This window comes from Caretta caretta, chromosome 2, assembly GCF_965140235.1.
Source record: "Caretta caretta isolate rCarCar2 chromosome 2, rCarCar1.hap1, whole genome shotgun sequence".
NCBI classification, from domain to species: Eukaryota; Metazoa; Chordata; order Testudines; family Cheloniidae; genus Caretta; species Caretta caretta.
The window spans coordinates 164,696,379-164,716,051 of NC_134207.1; positions in this window are offsets into that span (position 1 = coordinate 164,696,379).

Consider the following 19,673-nt stretch of genomic DNA (forward strand, 5'->3'; position numbering starts at 1 on the left):
AGTAACCAGTATTAGTTTGGTGGTGGTAGCGGCCATTCCAAGGATAACGGGTGTAATATTTTGTACCTTGGGGAAGTTTTGACCTAAGCTGGTAAAGATAAGCTTAGGGGTTTTTTTCATGCAGGTCCCCACATCTGTACCCTAGAGTTCAGAGTGGGGGAGGAACCTTGACACATACTTTTCTGTAAATTACAATAACTTGTGCACTAGTATCCAAGTCAAAAATCAACCTGCAACATTTATTCCCAGTGAATAATAATCTTTATGAACATTTGGTCTGAAGGGATTGCTACAGCAGAAACCATTGCTGCTCCTGCTCATCCACACCTAGCTCTTGTATTATCTCCTGTAACATTTGTGCCAGCTCTTTTTGCTGGACATTCATTTGGCTTGCGTGTTCTCCCACGTATACAGGCTTTCTGTTTGTTTATAGTTTTGTAGCCTGCCTGCCAGATTTTTTTTTTAATTTTGTGGTTACCTGAACATATGATGAAGCCGACACCTCCATGCTCTGCCACCTCTTTGAGAGAGAGATTTTTAGCACAGCTTGTGTCAGTTCATATGCCTGAGCAACTTCTGCTGCTTGCCTTTTAATCAAAATCAGCACTGTAATTCTTTGGTTGTTGAATTTGTCTCAGACACTGTGTTTTATGTTTTAAGTCTTTTCATCCATATCGATAAATGTGGCTGGCCTTTGGACAGCAACCTTAAGGCTGACACAGACTATTCAACTGGTATATGTTGAACTTTAAGTCCATTATAAAATCAAAAGTGTTCAAACATTGGATTAAGTTTTGGGGTGACTTATTCAGCAAACATATTGTAATCATAGAATATCAGGGTTGGAAGGGACCCCAGAAGGTCATCTAGTCCAACCCCCTGCTCAAAGCAGGACCAATTCCCAGTTAAATCATCCCAGCCAGGGCTTTGTCAAGCCTGACCTTAAAAACCTCTAAGGAAGGAGATTCTACCACCTCCCTAGGTAACGCATTCCAGTGTTTCACCACCCTCTTAGTGAAAAAGTTTTTCCTAATATCCAATCTAAACCTCCCCCACTGCAACTTGAGACCATTACTCCTCGTTCTGTCATCTGCTACCATTGAGAACAGTCTAGAGCCATCCTCTTTGGAACCCCCTTTCAGGTAGTTGAAAGCAGCTATCAAATCCCCCCTCATTCTTCTCTTCTGCAGGCTAAACAATCCCAGCTCCCTCAGCCTCTCCTCATAACTCATGTGTTCCAGCCCCCTAATCATTTTTGTTGCCCTTCGCTGGACTCTCTCCAATTTATCCACATCCTTCTTGAAGTGTGGGGCCCAAAACTGGACACAGTACTCCAGATGAGGCCTCACCAATGTCGAATAGAGGGGAACGATCACGTCCCTCGATCTGCTCGCTATGCCCCTACTTATACATCCCAAAATGCCATTGGCCTTCTTGGCAACAAGGGCACACTGCTGACTCATATCCAGCTTCTCGTCCACTGTCACCCCTAGGTCCTTTTCCGCAGAACTGCTGCCTAGCCATTCGGTCCCTAGTCTGTAGCTGTGCATTGGGTTCTTCCGTCCTAAGTGCAGGACCCTGCACTTATCCTTATTGAACCTTATTGAATGCTTACTCAGTTTTTTTTTTTTCTTCTCAGTGGATATAAATCCAAAGATTGTATGTTTCCTGACACTTTTCACCAACCCAGATTGTTAGAAAACAGCACTATCCTTGTGATCTTTAAATTTCAGTTTCCTCGAAAGGAACACTAACCTTAGCACTTGAATATCTTCTGCTACTCACAAAAGTGTGTCTTCTGAGGCTGGAATTTGACTACCTCCAGTAAACACTCTTTAATTTTTGCTATGCTTAACTTCTAAAAAGAATTATACCGCAACTATAGTCAAAGAAAGCTTTTGGAGAAACACTAACTGCCTAAACCTGCAGTTAAACAGAACTTATAAGATCTGTAACAGTACCATCTGGTGGCTTTAAGTATTACAGTACTTGGCTGAAAGCAGCCATGTTAGACAAAGTAATTTACAACCAAGTAGTGAGCAGAATTTAGTACAGAACAGGGAGATTACTAGGAGGGAAGAAATGAATTTAAGGAATGGATGAATATCTGAAGAGAACTGTTGAGAACAAGATGTATTAGGCTGTGGAAATGTGGGTAACCTTTCATTTCTCAGTCTTGCAACATCAAAATTAGGGATCTTTATAATAGCTAGTGTAGTAAAAGCATCCAATGGGGATCAATCCTGTGTTTGCAGAGGTGGATTGGTTTAGCTAACAAGTCTTTTCCATATCCAGTTTCTCTGCTAAGGTAGCAAGGCCTGTAGATAAAAGAAATTTAAATATTTTGTTTTGCATAATTAAGTGACGGTTCTAATTTAATAAAACAACCAAAGCTATGTTGGGGATGATCATTAGTCTAATGTACTTATTTTCATTGTAGTCTTGATTTTTCCATGTAATAAGTTAAGATGCCCTCTAGCTGACTTACAAGCCCAAGAGTAATTGTATTTTAAGTAACAAATTAAAATGGGAAGAAAAAGGGCTAGCTTTCTTCTCTGGCAGGCTTACATTTTTGCAATTTAGAACACAGCTTGCATCAGTTGTCTAAGCACTCTGAGCTCCCCACAGGCTCTGTACTAAGATAAGCTGATAGATTCAGTATTGCCAGCTCACTGACGCCAGGCAGTTGCCAGTGATGGTGATTTCTAATGTCAATACCCTGAAAGGCTTAAAGGAACTCTCTCGTGCTGTAAATACCTTGTTATTACATCCTGACCTGCAGTTTCCATAGTTCTGGTTTTGTATCATTTTGTTTTTTTATTCTAAGCAGCCAGTAGTTTCCTTTTTGTCTCAAAGAATTCTAATTTCATGATTTTGTCCTTTTAACCATAGTCTTTCTGTGCTTTGGGTGTGTGTGTGTGTGTGTAAAAGTAATGTAACAATGTTATTTAGAATGATTGTGATGATAAACTCTTTTCAGATGCCTTCAGCTATAGTCAATGGGAATGCTTTCAAATGCCTTCAGCTATAGTCAATGGGAATTGAGATTCAGCATGTCTTGGAGACAGCTAATTTATACCAGTTTCTGGGCTGGGCAGTCAGGTCAGCTGAAGGCTTATTTTACTGCAAATAATTGGCACCTGCCCTTAAGCAGAAAAGTAACAATTAATTGGAGTCAGTGGAAACTGCTTCCTATCATTTGATTAGAACTTGGTAAATAACGTTGCGTGTGTGTGTGCTCATTATCCACTTCAAACAGACAGGGGGAAATGTTTTGTTTCTTTTATTGTGGGGGTTAGATTGCAAAAAACATTTTGTTCTGAAAAAATCAAAACATTTCCTTTAGATTTCAACCATTTTTTTAAAAAAACAATTGAATTATTTAGATACAATTGTAGGACATTTTGAAAAAGTCATTTCAAACAAAAAAAAATCAATGTTTTATGTTGTGATTTTTTCCCTCCCCCTTTAAAAACAAACACAAACACACACACACACGCAAACCCTAACAATCTGGCAAGAACACAAATTTTAAAAATGCTCTGGTGTCAGATTCTACATCTTTCACTGGAAATGTGATGTCTTGTAACTGACTTGGGCCCAGGATAATGCTCCACTGTCTCCTAGGAATGACATGTTACATGGTGGCACGATCAAATTTGGGAGAATTATTTTCTTTTAGTACAAGCGTACTTTTTCTACAAACATTCAATTTGGTTGTGGTTTTTTGCTGAAATATTGATATATAGCAACTACATTATCAACACACATGGGCGGTGAAATGAAACAGCATAGAAGAAAATGAAGAGGAGGTTTCCTTCTTTTTAATCAGTGCAAGGCTAGATTTTTAGCTAGTGTATGGAAGGAGGGCTGTACTCAGGTCTCAATTTAAGTGTAGGTACAGGTTTGCTGATTAACTAGACAGAGTTCTAGCCATGACAATTGAAAATAATTCTGTGGATATTTTCAAATTCTAAATGTTTGTGGAGCAATCCTTTAGAGACTCTATTTTGCCACCAACGCATACTCTTAATTTTTAAGAGTAAATGTAGCTAACCAGGTTTGGATATAAATGGGAGAAGAAAGTTATGTGTTTAGGCATAATTTGCTTGGAAAAACACTGATTTGAATCATTTGTTGAAATAGACAGTGATCAGTCATATTTTTAAATCCTTCTCTCATTACATAATACAATGAAGGCCCAATTTTGCAACCATTATTCTCACTGAAATCAGGGGACTACAGTATAAGTTATAAGTGCTAGTCAAGGTAAGTAAGGGGTGAAAAATCAGAATCTTAATTTCCTTAACAGAAAAGCTTCAGAAAAAATCCAATATACTTTTAATATTAGGGATTCACTCAACTTGGATAATATTATATTGATCAGTCTCACTTTTTTTCCCAACCTTAAGTGTTTGAAAAGTCTTGATTTACGACTGTAAAAAGCCATGAACACTTTTAAAATAGGTTTGGGGTTTGTCTCATTTCCTCAAAAAAAGACATTTTTGAGTCTTTCAGGCTGTATTCACATCACATTTCCAGGCTTTTCCCAGCAACAATGAGGGCTAGGAACTGGAACATTAAGAAAAAGCCAGAATTCTCCAGATTTGCAATAAAATCACTAGGGTTGGAAACATAGGAGTTCTCATGTGCTAGCTGCTTGAAGGTCTATAGCAGGTGCAAAACTTACATTTTCCTCTAAATCTAAACCAGGGGTCGGCAACCTTTCAGAAGTGGTATGCCGAGTCTTCATTTATTCACTCTAATTTAGGTTTTGCGTGCTGGTAATACATTTTAATGTTTTTAGAAGGTCTCTCTAGAAGTCTATATTATATAACTAAACTATTGTTGTATGTAAAGTAAACAAGGTTTTTGAAATGTTTAAGAAGCTTCATTTAAAATTAAATTAAAATGCAGATCTTATCAATTTAGTGCAGTGGTTCTTAACCTGGGGTGCATCTCCCATCTGTGGGTGCGAGATACTCTTTCTGGGGGTGTGAAACATGCAAGATTTTTTTAGAAGGTAAATCATCAAATACACAAATTAAGCACAGGCACATAAGTGCAACTACTTTGTTTCATCAGCCTATCTAGTAACATTATACATTTTTTAACAATTACTGTAATATACAAAATTTTCAAGTTTTTAAGCTAATTGTAGTGTAATTTTTGATAAGGGCTGCAGAGCATTGGGCCTAAGCCAGGAGCAGAGCCCTGGGCTGGCTGCAGGTACCCAAAGCTGGCAGGAGGACTGAGCAGGCCCGGAGGCCCGGACCCTGGGTGGCAGGGGGCTGGGCAGCTGGAACCCCAGACCAGCAGCGAGGTGAGCGGGGCTGGGCAGCTGGAACCCCAGACCAGCAGCGAGGTGAGCGGGGCCGACGGCCGGGACCCCGGCTGGCAAGGGGCCAGCGGCCAGAACCCCAGACTGTCAGCGGGCTGAGCTGGATGGCGGACAGAACCCCAGACTGGCAACGGCTCACCCGCTCCCGGTCTGGGGTTCCTCTGGCTCCTGCCAGCCACGGTCCCGGCCGTCGGCTCCTGCCAGCTGGGCTCCCGGCCACCTGCCCCGCTCAGCCACTGCTGGCGTGGGATTCCGTTCACCCAGACTGGCGGCGGGTTGAGCGCAGCTGGCAGCCAGAACCCCAGGTATGTGCTTAAGCAGACGGCTGACCTGGGAAACAGTTTTCTCCAGCTAAATGACTATACCGCGTGCAGAGAAATGAACAATCGGACCCACAGTCATTTTACAAACAAGATAAGAAATGATATTTGCCTTCATGTGTTTGTGGTGAAAATGAATTGTTCAGCAAAAGTGGACAATCTCCTGGGCTTCAGCAATGGAGGTGCAAGTGTGAAGACATTTCCCATACATTTGTTGACTCTGCTATTCTTGTGTTATGATGGTAACACAATGAAAACTTGAATAGTGAATTGTTACCATATGGTTGCTTGTCTTGAGTACTAGATGGGCTAACATTATTTTCACAAATTGTTTTAAAGAAAAAATGTATACAGTGAGTGTTTTTATTTCTTAACACCACATACAGGATAAGGCCATACTGTACAGCCTCTAATACTTTTTTAATCCAAAATTATTTTGACTTCAGTGAGGATTTTACTAGCTGAAGAATGCAGGATTTGGTCTACAAAGAACTACTGTAAGCTTTTTGGGGCCAGGGATTAGAAGAAATTTGTGTAATGCTTAGCACCGTAAATTGTTGATTTGTTTAAGGCTTGTGGTGCTACCACAGTGTGAATGTTACTTTAAAAAAACAAAACAAAACAAACTAGGAAGTCCATCTCAGAAAATGCAAAAGAAAAAGACCAAAAAATGTCATGGAAGAGAATAACAGAATTAATCCAAGGAGCAGGTGAATAAAACAAGGACTCTGCTATGAGTTAAAGCAGTCACAACATTATCAATTTAAAACCAAAGAAATGGATAGTGGGAAACAGGTCCTCCAACAGATTATTATTATTTTTAGCAGAAACTAGTCCCGTGTGGTGCCTAATCTAAACCTAAAGAAAGTAAAGTGGCAGGAAGTACCCAGGATCAGAGAAGCAGAAAGTTGGCTGTAAACCAGGTATGCCTGGAACAGCTCAGGCTGTTGTCTCTTTTGTATGAATTGTAATTTCAATTTACAGTATAAAGCTATTCAGGCCTGGAGCTTTACCAGTGTGTATACTTTTTGTTTGCCTGTTTTGTTCCAGCTTCTGTAATTTTCTCATTGAGTAAATCACCCTGTATGAAAGCTAATTGTGCAAGGGTCAATTTGTTCATAAAATATTGGCTTTCTTGTTGATGTAGCATTTTATTTGGTAGCTAATGCTTTTCAATAAACTAAACAAAAGTTTTCATAAAACCCTCTCCACCTGTTGAATTGCTCCCATTTCTCTACCTCATTGTCCAAATATGATTAGAGGTCTGGAAAGGATTCCTGACCTTGGCAAAAATTCAGCTAGGTTTATTGCCAGATTCAAAGAATCTCCGAGCAAAAAGTGAAGAGACATTGGCACATTTTGGTTAAAAACTATTCCAAATGAGGTTGTGTATAATTTAGTTCAGATTGAAGCTCTGGGGAGTTACTAATTAAAATCCATTGTTGGAAGGTTTTTAATTACACGCTGCAGTTTTAAGTATGCTGGGCCAGATTGTGGCTTTGTTCATGTGGTTTATTGGAGAATAAGACCCACTTCCCCATCCCAACTCATACAAACATCATCCCCCAACAGAGGAAAAGTGGGGAGGAAAGAAGTGGTTGCATTTCTGGTGTGTTTTCCCCTTCTGTACAATCGGGCAAGCATTGGCAAAGAGGGGTGGGGAAAGTGAGCAATGCTTATACTCTGCCACCTAACTATGGTTGAGCCAGTTCAGGATGAGTAATCTGCTACTGATACAAACTAGTAGCAGATTAAAATCCCTTGGTAGCAAGAGGTGAGAACAAGAAAGGGATAATCTCTCAGGGCCATGATTCCTTTTCCAAGATAGGAGTTGTTATGCAGCTGCACTTACACAGAGCACATTGCTTAGGCACAATCTAGCCTTCTAATGTTGAATTCGGTACTGAGCTGGATTGAAGGTCTACCTGAGGAAAAAAAGAGGATTTCTGAGACATTGATTTTCAGTACCCAAGTAGGCACAAATTGTTTGCTCATGTATAATGGGATGCATACAGGCAAACCCCTAGCTTGGGATCGTCAGATAGATGTACTTCTAAGGCTAGATTCAACATCCACTGGAAAGTCCTCATTGACTGGATCAGGCCTCTAGCAATGTGTGTAAGTTAGCGGTTTGTAAGGCCAAACATCCAACTTAGAAGATGAACCATGAGTCGTGGAATACAATGAATAGAGCGTGGTGTGTGTGAGAACAGCACTATGTTAACACAGTAGGGAACTTTTTGGTTCACTTAAGTAGTGTCTTCATGGGCCAACTGCTGTGCAACCCTTTGGTGCGATTCAGAAATCACATTCCTCTGGAGTGCATTGCTGTGCCACATAGTCAAGCCCTAAGCAGATTGTGTGTTTAATCACAATATGTTTCTTAGATAAAGGCTACATTTACCTTCTCCTTTGCTCAAATGTAAAAAAGGTGTTATGATTGCTTATGTGATAAAAGTCCCTCACATTCTAACTTGTCAAATCTACAGGAATAGTTATATATATGTAAATTTAAAGCAAAAATGTCAGTCCTGTAAAGTGTTAACAAGAGGTAAACTCACCTCAGTTTAGAAGAGCCACAAAAAGCCATTACTTAAATCCCTCTTAACAGCTACCCTGTGTGGTTGTTGAGCAGCAGTCAGCAGACCAAAACTTCCTGGGGAACAAGTGTTTTTGTTTGGTTTTTGTTTTTTATAACCTGGTCTAAAAGTGTTGATGCTGTTTAATCACAGAGACTTCTGTAGGAGACATTGGCTGGTGCTGATGGTGTGAAGGAATGGGTGGCAGGCCTTTTGTGACTGACTGGGGACTGATGGGAAGGTGTTTCCTTGTGGAAGAAAGGTGGGTGTTGTCTGGTGGATCTCTGATTCTGAAGATATGCAGATGTATCAATCAAATATCCGCTGCTAAGGAGGAAGGATGTAATGGATGTGGAAGCCATGCAATTGCAATAGTGGTTGGTTAGCAGGTCTGCTGCCTCGTTAGTCTCTTTGAAGTATTTGGTCTCCTGCTAAATCCCTGTGCAACCATATTACTAGGGCTGGGCATATGGGCTAGGATATAACCCTATGTTCTAAACCCTTCTGTCATGTTATTTCTAATCTTGCCTTTACTGAATACCAGAGAAACAGGCTGTTAGTGCCCTCCATTTTCAAATCTAGACATGAAACAAAGTAAAATAGACCAGGAAAACAACCAATATGTAGTACACTTCTGAATTCACTACTAATGCTGTTTATCACTGAAAACACTGGAAAGAGAAGGGGATACATTTTAAAATAATAAAGGAAGAGCAGCAGAACAAAGCCATTCCACATTTTGTTGTAGAGATTCTTCTGAGTAATTTCAGTTGCACAAATACTTCTTTTTCCTTCATGTCAGGAAAGTGGCGAGAGGTCATACATATTCCTAATAAAGCTTTGGAATAAATGGGAGACTAATTTGATGTTCTAAATGCATATCAGCCAAAGGTGAAACATATCTCACTGGCAAGCATGGGGAATCTGCGGTGATAAAACTGGTGTTGGTGAATTCATTGAACTCAAATTGCTGTATTTTACACATTGTGCATAATTGTACATATTAAGCAATGCCTTCATAGTTTTTAGACATTCTTATAAATATTTTATCTTGCATAGTGAAACATCTGTTTATTACTTTAAACTTATGATGAGATTTTGTGATGCATATACACATGTATGTCCCCTTAAGTACATCTTAGATATCCTATATTTCTTACCCCAAATCTTGCTTTGGGTCATTAGGGCATCCAGTATAGACATGTATATATCTATATGAAAATGCTAAAATTATTTTAATGATCAATTGTAGGGAGCCAGGGTGGCTTCCCTCCGAACCCGAGGGTAAAGAGCCACCCTCTCAGCCTGAGTGGGTGGGGCCAGACCAAGCTTACGCCAATCCCCGGAAGGGGAGGGGTGGGACAGGAAGTACAAAGGGCGGGGCCCTTTGCCCAGTGAGGGCAGCACCAGGGAGGGAGACAGACACAGGCTGCTGGCTGTTGCCTCCAAACCCTGCTGCCGACCCAGGGGAGGCCCTGGGCCAGGAGAAACCTGACCTAGAGGAAGGCCTGTGGCGTCCAGGACTGCCAGCCGCTGAGCACCCAGAGGACCTGGAGGGGCCAGGCTGTAACCCGAGCCAGCGTGAGCCTGACACAGAGGGGGAGCTGGAGCTGCCAGCAGCGGAAAACCCGGACGAGCTGGAGGGTCCGGAGAGACCCGCTGGAGAGACCAGGTAGGAAGTAGCCCAGGGGCAGAACTGCACCGGGGGGGTGGGTGTGTTTGGTCAGCGGGTGCGGATGGTTCCCCGCTGACCCAGCGGCGGGACCCTCTCCTCCCGCCGCTGTCAGGGCCCTGGGCTGGAACGCAGAGGAGTTGGGTGGGCCTGAGTTCCCCTACCCCGGCCAGCCTGCCTTGGGTAGCAGAATCGCACGCCGCGGACTCGTGCCGGCGCTCCCCTGCCCGAGGGGCGCGCTGCGGACTCCGGCCAGCACACCTTTCCCGCTAATTCCCCAGCGCCTGAAAGGTGTGACTAAGGCCTGCCAGTGGGACGGTAGCTCTCCATCGCCCCCTAGAGCCTCGGTGGACCGATTGAAACCTGTCACATCAATGACCTTAAATGAACCTTAATGACCTTAACTAATTTAATTAATTTGGCAAGCAGTTTCATTGAAGGCAGGCTGTAAAAGTATTCAGTTGCTTAGTAACCATCAATGCCTAAAACATGTCAGCAGCAAAAATTTAATAGAGGGTTGCCAGACTGGCAACCAGCCATACTAAGAGCTACAGATGCTTGACCGATCAGATAAATCCTGTTTACTAGTACAGTGTGGTAACAATAATCCACAGGTTGGAGGGCCTGATTCTGATTTCTCCTACCCTGGTGTAAACAAGGAACAACTCCATTTATTCAATGGGGTTCAATGGTATAAACTAGTGTAAGGAAGAACAGAATAGGGTCCTAAGTGTGAAATCTAGTATTTCTGATGCAAAGATGTAATAAACGTTTGGAATGCTGTTTTTAAATGTTCATAATTAAACATAAGATTTCTTTATTCAAAAGGTTTTAAACACAATTTTAAAAAACTTTGCAGAAATGTTTTTTTATGAAATTTTGATTCAGTAACCACAATCGGTCCAGCTTTCAGAGAAGCCACACCAGTCACTAGTGTTTATGAACCTTTCGTTACCATTTGCCGTAACCAACAGCCCAAGGAATCCACAAATTCTTCATAGACACGTTCTTTTTGTTTTTGTACTGTTAAGTCATTCAAGGAATTTTGCATGGAAAAAACCTGCAACTGAAATATATCCTCACCCAAGCGGTATGTTTTCTTTGCCTAATGTAGAAATGTGTTTACCATTGGGGACACACAGTCAAAGTTAGCCTCCATTTTTGGTGCTGATAATGCCAAGATCCTGGGTCTGATTCATGTACAGGTCAGTACTTTGTACTGACCTCTCAGCACTGTCCTCACCAGGGATAGAACCCTTGGTCTTCAGCACCAAAAAGCACAAGCCTCTCGTGCTCGAGCTGAAGGAGTAAATCTATCAGTAGTAGCAGTCTTTTTTTTTTAATCACTTGATTGCCTGTTCTGTTCATTCCCTCTGGGGCACCTGGCATTGGCCATTATTGGAAGATAGGATACTGGGCTAAATGAACCTTTGGTCTGACCTGGTGTAGCCATTCTTATCTTCTTATTCTTCATGGACCAACCATTAGAGGGGGACATACAACAAACAACTCCTGTCAGTATAGAGATTTCTATATTTAAAATGTATATGTAGTATCGGACAAGCTATTCTTGCTTCTAGTAGAAGGCATGGAAATATTTTTTTTAGGACAAAGGAAAAAAAAATCAATAAAGCACCACATTTATTACAGAATTAATAGTGACACTCAAATACATTTAATAATGATGTAGGGTATGGCATCAAGCAATCCCAGCATTTGTCTATAAACATCAATAACACAATTTGTTTCAAATTACAAGCAATTGTGCTACTTCAGATAATATGAATGACATTAATTTGTACATGTATATTGACAAATGGATTCTACTTTAGAAAAGGATGCAATATTAATGGCTTATCTGCTCCCATTTACAGCAGTGTTACACTGGTGTAATGCTGTTGATTTTCACTGACGTTACCACTGACTTATTACAGAGCAAGTGAGATCAGAATCAGGTCTCGAGGATACCTTTAAAATGTTAGGGCTGTGGTGCCCCTTCTAATGGGAATGAGACAGGAATCTGCAGGGGAGCTGGAATGATTTTTTTTAAAGTGGGGGGGCTGAGAGCCATTGTAAACCCTGTATATGATGGAAACCGCTTCAAGCTAGGGAGTGCTGCAGCACTCCTACTTCCAGCACCTATGGGACTCTGGTGCTGCAAATACCAATAGGATTTTTTTGTGTGTGTGGAAACTATTGGGTATTCAGACACTAGCTCTCCAGTTTGCAGACTAAGGAACACAATTTAACATTGCATCACAAACCATGGACCAGATCCTCAGCTTGTATAAATCTAATGAAGTCAGTGAAGCTATGGCAATTTACAGCAGCTTAGGATCTTATCTTAAATGTTAAATCCTCCTCAGACTGAGAAATGTTGGCTGAACTGTCAGGGACTACTTCTTCCCCTCACACTGGCGTGACTCCTTTGAAGTCCAAAGTTATATCAGTGCACAGATGGTATATGAGAAAAAATAAGGCCCTTAAATTCTATATGGCCATAAAGGATCTGCTGATTAATAATTAACAGCATTCTTTACATATTTAGCAACTCAAAAGCCATGTACCTGCAGGCACAAGTCCCATATAATGCAGTTCTCATTCTGAAAATGACTCCATAACTTCTTTGCTGTCTTCTGCTGCAATCATAACAGTTCTTCAATTTTGTAGTGTACAGCTCAAAGTAGTCATAGTATATCACTTTACCTTTTTGGGGGGCAGGGGGGAGAATGGACACACAAACCATCAGATCAGAGAAATATAATCCAGAAAATTTATAGAAATATCATCAACCCTGGATAAGTGGCCTTCATTTTCTTCTATAAAAAGTTTCTTATGCATTGCAGACTTCCAATACACAGACCAAAGTTTCAAGCATTCCCATCTAAATAGAAATTCCTTGCCAGCACAGTATCCCTTTAAATTCTGTGTCAAATTCAGTGCTATGAGTGACAGTGAAAGTTATGCATCAGATGTAAGATGGTCAGAAAATGCTAATCCATCAATGCAAATAGTAAACAAATGTAAAGGTACATACCGAAGTGGCAGGTGTAGAAGAAAGTAGGTTTAAGCAGCCCCGACATGTCTTTATCATACACCATCCTGTTTAGCTTACCTGCCACACTTCTCTATTGCCTTCTTGCCATATAACTTATGTTTATCTACTCTGAGACAACCAGGGGCTTCAGTTTTCATGTCTCTGCAATCTGTTTATCTGAGGGGGCTATGTGCAGAAACTCAGCCCTCAAATGCTGTAAACTGCACTTAGCTTGATATGTTTCCAAGGAACCTTCTGCCAGACATTAGCTAACAAATACATTAGTATTCTGGTCATGCCACAGGGGGTGGATGTGCTGGCTTTTCCGCTTACATGGGGACGTTTTCCTGGGGGAATAAACCATGCAGGTGCTTTCTATTCCCTTTGTATTGCCAGTGTCCCACAACAGAGCAGAATGGGGCTCAAATATGAGGTCAGGGAAATTAAAAAAAAAAAAAAGGAACTGTAATTCTGTGTATTTGCATATGCCTGTTGATCTGGGCAAATGAATGAGACCAAAGCTTTCTCCAAGCCCACAGTACCAGATTTGAAACATTTCTCTTGCCTTACTTTGGACACACAGAATGTGACTATTTTGATACTCAATAAGAACCCATAATTGAGATTAGTCAATTCCAATTATATACACTTGAATTTTTGTTTTGACATAGAGGAAAGATATTTCAAACAAAGGTGTCACTCCACCTTAGAAATGAGAATTCAAATAGAATATCCTAATTCTCATGATGGAGGGAGTCATCAATTTTCTTAACAGGTTCAAATAATGATAATTTACTTGACATGTGATGTCAGCCTGACCTCACTTATTGTTTTGTTTCAACACACAGGCATGCATCTATTTATTTTAAACTGATCAACAGGCAAGCAGAAAAAAAATTTTAGCTGTTAAAATTAAAAAGCTGTCAATATCATTACATAATGGAACTGACCAATGGTATAAAATTATATTTAGTTTATTCTGGATGTCAGAATCCATTCCCAAGTCAATATTACTTATGTGAATTGGCAAATGAGTTCGTGAGAGCTTTTGAGAAACGTGGTCATCTCAAAGATGCTTGACGTGAATGGATCTTGAAACTACTGTCTTGCTTACTGCTTATGTAACCAATTTACGGTGGAGTTAGTGGTTAAGACAAACTAGTGGACTGGTCTGGAAAAAAAATTGACTAAAAAAAAATCAAAGAAGAAATTTCCTTGTGGAAAATGTAATTAAATTGTTGATCATCTGACAATTAAGAACCTGATTTTTAGAAAATATTTTTGAACATTCTGGTATTGCTTCAAAAAACCAACAAATAACCAAAACTTTTTATTTTGGCAACACTTTCAAATTGTTAACAATTTTATTTCCATTCTCATGCTTCATGCATATGATATCAAATGCAGGGTTTCCTAACATAGTTGCAGATTCTGGTTTGTAAGCTGATGCTATCTTGTTTATGTTTGCTCTTGGGACTTGAGACCCAGGTTCTATTCCTGGCTCAGCAACTGGCCTGCTGAGCGACTTAGGTTAAGTCACTTCACCACCCTGTGCCTCAGTTTCCCCATCTGAAAAATGTGATAGTACTTACCTCCTTTGTAAAGCACTGTGAGATCTACTGATGAAGAATTATAGAAGATCTAGGTATTATCACTAGTACTCATATAATATGACTACAATGTCTGAGGATGAAAAAAGAAAGTTAATGGTTCATAAAGAACCACCTTCAATTAAGTTACTAAGACATAATTTCTTTCAAACTTTCTTTCTTTCCTAGATGCTATACTAGCTTATTTTTGAAAATTAAAGAAATATAAACCTGGAAATAAGCATGTGAGAGCCAGAGAGAGTGTTCTGAGTCTAGGCTTTTTTGAGGAATGAGCTGCCATTCAAAATTGGACTCGGCCAAAGTCTGACAAGATTGAAGCATTTTGCAAGACCTACCTATTTGACTGAACTTCGTAATCCATGTAGTTGCAATTATTATTGTAACTAGAGGCCCCAAATGAGCAGGGCCTCATTTTGCTAGACACTGTACAAACACGGGTCTAGTCAAACAGTAAGTTCTCTGAGAGAAAAAACAGAGGGTGGGAAGGGTACCAGAGGCACAGAGCTGTAAAATGACTTGACCTGCTTGTTAAAGCAGGTCAGTGGCAGAGCTGAGACTTTTAGTTCCACCATAAGTGAAGTGTTTTGACCACAAAACAAAAGAAAACCAAATGGGGCAGGGAATCCTAGCAGCTGTTCCTAGAATCTGAGAGGAACAAAGAACAATCTTCAAAGTCCACTTTGAATGTTGACACAAACACTTATTTTACCTGTTTATTTCTTAGAAACTGTGGTGATGAGTACTGTAGAAGTCTTAAAAGGATTAGTTTAGCTAAAGCATAAAAAGCAGCATAAACCTATTTGAGTTTACTTTGGTTGTAATAAAAAATGTTGTAACCTTTATAAAACCTAAACCTTTTGGAGCATTTTAGCTAAGGATGTGAAGTGTTAACCTCCAGTCATGGATGCTGACTCTACTAGTTCAGAACATCATGTAGGTTTTTGTGCTTGATTGGTTGTTTGAAAAGGGTGGGAACTGGGCGTGCTTTGTTCCAGGTGAGCCTTAAGTAGGCTTGACTGCATAAAAAGCCAGTCAGTTGCGAACCAGCTGAGCAGCAAACAGAAGGAGTTTGCCTGGGAGTTCACCTGGGGAGAGCCTACTGAGGCTTACATCGTGCCGGATTCTCTGAGTAATTACTACAACTCCTGAGGACGCTCGTAGAAGGAAGGTAATATGGATGGGGGGTGTTCGGCTGTTGTGACCTGCACTGGATGTGCTATGTTTGTCTTTCTATCACAGGACAGAAGCGACTTTGTCTGTACAAAGTGCAAGCTGGTCTCCATACTGGAAGAGAAGGATCAAGGTCTGGAGCAACAGGTATCGACCCTGCGTTGCATAAGAGAAACTGAAGATTTCCTGGACGGATGTCAGGATAGGCTTCTATGGGCACAAGGTTCTGAAGATTCAGAGCAGGCTGCACATCAGGGACAGAAAGATGGTGAAGAAATTTGGCATCATGTGACCTCCAGAAGAAAAAGGGGAACATCCATGTACCAGCAATGCAGATACAGGTAAGTAACCATTTTCATGTTCTCTCCACAGGTACTAATGCAGAGAGTGGACCAGATGATACGTCTGAGGGAAGGGAGCAGAAGGAGACTCCGCCAATTGGAAGGCATGAGATGCACTGTCCTAGGGTTGGGGGTTCCACGACCACCACTCCCAAGAGAAGGAGGCGGGTGGTGGTGGTTGGGGACTCTCTCCTCAGGGGGACTGAGTCATCTATCTGCCGCCCCGACCGGGAAAACCGAGAAGTCTGCTGCTTGCCAGGAGCTAAAATTCGCGATGTGACGGAGAGACTGCCGAGACTCATCAAGCCCTCGGATCGCTACCCCTTCCTGCTTCTTCACGTGGGCACCAATGATAGTGCCAAGAATGACCCTGAGCAGATCACTGCGGACTACATGGCTCTGGGAAGAAGGATAAAGGAGTTTGAGGCACAAGCGGTGTTCTCGTCCATCCTCCCCATGGAAGGAAAAGGCCTGGGTAGAGACCGTCAAATCGTGGAAGTCAATGAATGGCTACGCAGGTGGTGTCGGAGAGAAGGCTTTGGATTCTTTGACCATGGGATGGTGTTCCAAGAAGGAGTGCTAGGCAGAGACAGGCTCCACCTAATGAAGAGAGGGAAGAGCATCTTCGTAAGCAGGCTGGCTAACCTAGTGAGGAGGGCTTTAAACTAGGTTCACCGGGGGAAGGAGACCAAAGCCCTGAGGTAAGTGGGGAAGTGGGATACCGGGAGGAGGCACGAGCAGGAGCGTGTGAGAGGGGAGGGCTCCTGCCTCATACTGAGAAAGAGGGGCGATCAGCAGGTTATCTCAAGTGCCTATACACAAATGCAAGAAGCCTGGGAAACAAGCAGGGAGAACTGGAAGTCCTGGCACAGTCAAGGAATTATGGTGTGATTGGAATAACAGAGACTTGGTGGGATAACTCACATGACTGGAGTACTGTCATGGATGGATATAAGCTGTTCAGGAAGGACAGGAAGGGCAGAAAAGGTGGGGGAGTTGCACTGTATGTAAGAGATCAGTATGACTGCTCAGAGCTCAAGTATGAAACTGCAGAAAAATGTGAGAGTCTCTGGATTAAGTTTAGAAGTGTGAGCAACAAGGATGTCGTGGTGGGAGTCTACTATAGACCACCAGACCAGGGGGATGAGGTGGACGAGGCTTTCTTCCGGCAACTCACAGAAGTTACTAGATCGCAGACCCTGGTTCTCATGGGAGACTTCAATCACTCTGATATCTGCTGGGAGAGCAAAACAGCGGTGCACAGGCAATCCAGGAAGTTTTTGGAAAATGTAGGGGACAATTTCCTGGTGCAAGTGTTGGAGGAACCAACTAGGGGCAGAGCTCTTCTTGACCTGCTACTCACAAACAGGGAAGAATTAGTAGGGGAAGCAAAAGTGGATGGGAACCTGGGAGGCAGTGACCATGAAATGGTTGAGTTCAGGATCCTAACACAAGGAAGAAAGGAGAGCAGCAGAATACAGACACTGGACTTCAGAAAAGCACTCCCTCAGGGAACTGATGGGCAAGATCCCCTCGGAGAATAACATGAGGGGGAAAGGGGTTCAGGAGAGCTGGCTGTATTTTAAAGAATCCTTATTGAGGTTAGAGGGACAAACCATCCTGGTGTGTAGAAAGAATAGTAAATATGGCAGGCGACCAGCTTGGCTTAACAGTGAAATCTTTAATACAAAAAAGAAGCTTACAAGAAGTGGAAGATTGGACAAATGACCAGGGATGAGTATAAAAATATTGCTCGGGCATGCAGGAGTGAAATCAGGAAGGCAAAATCACACCTGGAGTTGCAGCTAGCAAGAGATGTTAAGAGTAACAAGAAGGGTTTCTTCAGGTATGTTAGCAACAAGAAGAAAGTCAAGGAAAGTGTGGGCCCCTTACTGAATAAGGATGTGGTGACCGAGGATGTGGAAAAAGCTAATGTACTCAGTGCTTTTTTTGCCTCTGTCTTCACGAACAAGGTCAGCTCCCAGACTACTGCACTGGGCAGCACAGCATGGGGAGAAGGTGACCAGCCCTCTGTGGAGAAAAGTGGTTCGGGACTATTTAGAAAACCTGGATGAGCACATGTCCATGAGGCCGGATGCGTTGCATCCGAGAGTGCTAAAGGAGTTGGCGGATGTGATTGCAGAGCCATTGGCCATTATCTTTGAAAACTCATGGCGATCGGGGGAGGTTCCAGATGACTGGAAAAGGGCTAATGTAGTACCCATCTTTAGAAAAGGGAAGAAGGAGGATTCTGGGAACTACAGGCCAGTCAGCCTCACCTCAGTCCCTGGAAAAATCATGAAGCAGGTCCTCAAGGAATCAATTCTGAAGCTCTTAGTGGAGAGGAAAGTGATCAGGAACAGTCAGCATGGATTCACCAAGGGAAAGTCATGCCTGACTAATCTAATTGCCTTCTATGATGAGATAACTGGCTCTGTGGGTGAAGGGAAAGTAGTGGACATGTTGTTCCTTCACTTTAGCAAAGCTTTTGACACGATCTCCCACAGTATTCTTGCCAGCAAGAAGTATGGGCTGGATGAATGGACTATAAGGTGGATAGAAAGCTGGCTAGATTGTCGGGCTCAACGGGTAGTGATCAATGGCTCCATGGCTAGTTGGCAGCTGGTATCAAGTGGAGTGCCCGTGGGGGCGGTTCTGGGGCCGGTTTTGTTCAGTATCTTCATAAATGACCTGGAGGATGGTGTGGATTGCACCCTCAGCAAGTTTGCAGATGACACTAAACTGGGAGGAGAGGTAGATATGCTGGAGGGTAGGGATAGGATACAGAGGGACCTAAACAAATTGGAGGATTGGGCCAAAAGAAATCTGATGAGGTTCAATAAGGAGAAGTGCAGAGTCCTGCACTTAGGACGGAAGAATCCCATGCACCACTACAGACTAGGGACCGAATGGCTCGGCAGCAGTTCTGCAGAAAAGGACCTAGAGGTTACAGTGGACGAGAAGTTGGATATGAGTCAACAGTGTGCCCTTGTTGCCAAGAAGGCCAATGGCATTTTGGGATATATAAGTAGGGGCATTGCCAGCAGATCGAGGGATGTGATCGTTCCCCTCTATTCGACATTGGTGAGGCCTCATCTGGAGTACAGTGTCCAGTTTTCGGCCCCACACTACAAGAAGGATGTGGAAAAATTGGAAAGAGTCCAGCGGAGGGCAACAAAAATGATTAGGGGACTGGAACACATGACTTATGAGGAGAGGCTGAGGGAACTGGGGCTGTTTAGGCTTCAGAAGAGAAGAATGAGGGGGGATTTGACAGCTGCTTTCAACTACCTGAAAGGGGGTTCCAAATAGGATGGCTCTAGAGTGTTCTCAGTGGTAGCAGATGACAGAACAAGGAGTAATGGTCTCAAGTTGCAGTGGGGGAGATTTAGGTTGGATATTAGGAAAAACGTTTTCACTAGGAGGGTGGTGAAACACTGGAATGTATTACCTAGGGAGGTGGTGGAATCTCCTTCCTTAGAAGTTTTTAAGGTCAGGCTTGACAAAGCCCTGGCTGGGATGATTTAGTCAGTGATCGGTCCTGCTTTGAGCAGGGGGTTGGACTAGATGACCTCCTGAGGTCCGTTCCAACTCTGATATTCT